This window comes from Gavialis gangeticus, unplaced genomic scaffold (genome assembly GCF_001723915.1).
Source record: "Gavialis gangeticus isolate Ggan-Ray unplaced genomic scaffold, GavGan_comp1, whole genome shotgun sequence".
Lineage (NCBI taxonomy): Eukaryota > Metazoa > Chordata > Crocodylia > Gavialidae > Gavialis > Gavialis gangeticus.
The window spans coordinates 175,018,699-175,021,221 of NW_017729024.1; positions in this window are offsets into that span (position 1 = coordinate 175,018,699).

The following is a 2,523-nucleotide window of genomic DNA, read 5'->3' on the forward strand; positions in this document are numbered from 1 at the left end:
ACAGGTAAGGTTTCAACAGGATTAGTGCATTCAGTTTGGAGCACTCTACTTCAAAAGGGATCTCGATTAATTGGAAAGAGTCCAGAAGTGACAAAAATGATCAGTGGTCTAAAACAGGTGATCTGAAGGAAGATTAGAAGAATTGGGTTTCTTTACTCTACAGAAGAGAAAACAGAGGAGACATGTAAGTCTATAAAAAGTTACTATAAAGAGAAAAGTTATGAACTGTATCCCATGTCCACTGGGGAAAGAGCAAGAGTACAAGGCCTACATTTCATCAAGGGAGATTTAGGCTGCACATCAACAGGGAGATGCATTTTCTAACCCTGAGAATGGTTAAGAATAGGAGAGGAGGACCTAAGAAGATGGTGGAGTCTCCAGCATGGGAGGTTTTTAAGAACAGGATAGAGAAAACATCTGTTAGGAATGGGTAGATCAGTTGTTCCCAGACTTTTTTAGACTCAAGGCAGCCCTCCATATCTTTTTTTAATTGGGTAGCATATCGAAAACTAATGTATGTATTACAGTGCTTGCTGCCTCATACAGCAGCCAGGTAATGTGTTCGGGTGTGGGGAGGGGTAAAGGAGAAGAGCTGCACTGGGATGAGCATGTGCTTCCCTCCTTGTACAAGGGCTAGACCGCGGGGGCAGGGAGCAGCCAGGCAAAGAAGAGGCTGAGCCTACGCTTGTCCTCTCACACCACTCCTCACTCTTCAGAAGAAGTCGTAGGGTGTCATAGCACTTGGCTGAGGAGCACTGGGGCAAATAGAGTTGATCTTGTCATGGGGCAGAGGGGTAAACTAAATGACCCCTTCCAAACTTTATTTTCTATGATTCCCATTTTCAAATGTAGATGCCAGACCTATGTTGCATATTCTAGTACCTATCTCACCGTTAGTGTCTACATAGGGGAAATCACCTCCATCCTCCTACTCCTTCCTCCCCTGGGTTTCCATCCAAGGTTTTGAGCCTTCTTTTAGCCCGTCTTTGCATCTTACTGGCAGCTCATGTTGAGTTGTTTTCCTACTATGACCCCAACTCCTTTTTCAGAGTCCCTGCTTTCCAGGATGTAGTTCCCCCTTCAGTAAGTTAGAAGCACGCACCTTGTTTCTGGATGTACAACTTGCATTTGACTGAATTAAACCACGTTTTGTTTGCATTACCAAGTGACCTGTACTGCCCTGGAAAACCACCCTGTCATCCGAATCTAGCACTTCACCACTCTCATTGTCCCCAGCAAACAAGGTCCTGTAGGACCTCATTAGGAATTTCACCATTAAATGATGAATCCTCATGAGCAATAACTTGGAGATCTGTCAATCAGTTCTTAACATATTAATGTGTGCTCTGATAAAAAGTCCAACGCCTTGTTTCATTGAAGCATATCTTCTAGGAAGACGTCCACTTGAGATGAAGAATGTGCTTTCTCTTTGTTTAGGGGGCGTAAATCAGTCTTCCTCCTAAAAACGTGTTGTCTTTGTGTAACGCATTTGTTTTCTTTTGTTGGCTTACACATTTTCTTTCTTCTAATGCCTTTCTCTGCTATATTAGAAAATCTTTCAGTACCTGGAAGTTTCAGATAGATCCAGTATTCATATCCATGTCTTGTCCTAAACTGCCATATAGCATGGTTATATAAACTGCTGGTTGCCACATTTCATTGCGGTTATTTTTCACTTGTGCATTACATGATTGCTATGCATCCTATTCTTACGTACTAGTTTATTAAGCTCAATATACATGTACATTTGTAATCAGAGTGATAAAGTTGTCTAAAATCCAATGTCCATAACTTATTCACCCCACCAAGCTGCATATAAGGACTTTTAACATTTGTTAGATGCTTCCTGGTAATTAGTTTCTCTAAAGTTATTTAGAAAGGAACAGATCTACCATGCATCTAAAAGCCCATAAATTGCATGCTACATGTTAGCTAGGGGGAGATCGCAAAATATAACAGTAATAGTGGTGAAAAATGGTAAGTGTTGTAAGAGGTGTAGAAGACAGATGTTGTGAGACTTTCAAAAAGACTCGCATGCCTATTCCCTGATCAAAGGTCACATCTTGTCCGTCTGGTAGCATTTCAGCAAATGCTTGCATCATTGCACTGTAAAACAATGACATACATCCCAGTGTAACTGTAATGTTTAGTCACTAGCTTCCTAGGGGGAAGAGGGCTGAAGACAGATCCAATACGTGAGATAATTTGGACTTCAAACCAAACCTTTCATGTAGTTACCTCCCACGCTGCAATCTGATATTGCTGTTCAGCCAAGATTTTATTCTGTGGAATAAAGGAGGGGAAATAACCAGTTTTGGGTCATGGAGTGGTATTTTGCTGCTGTTGTTCTATGTTTGTACTAAGCTTGGGCCCTTGTCCATGCGGGGGGCTGCAAGGTGCTAATGAAAATAATTAATAGCAATAATAATCCAAAAATGAGGAGTAACATGGGAGGGAGCTGCTGAGAAAGAAAAAGAAAAAAAAAAGCGGATTGCAAGAACAATTTTTGTGATTTTTTTTTTT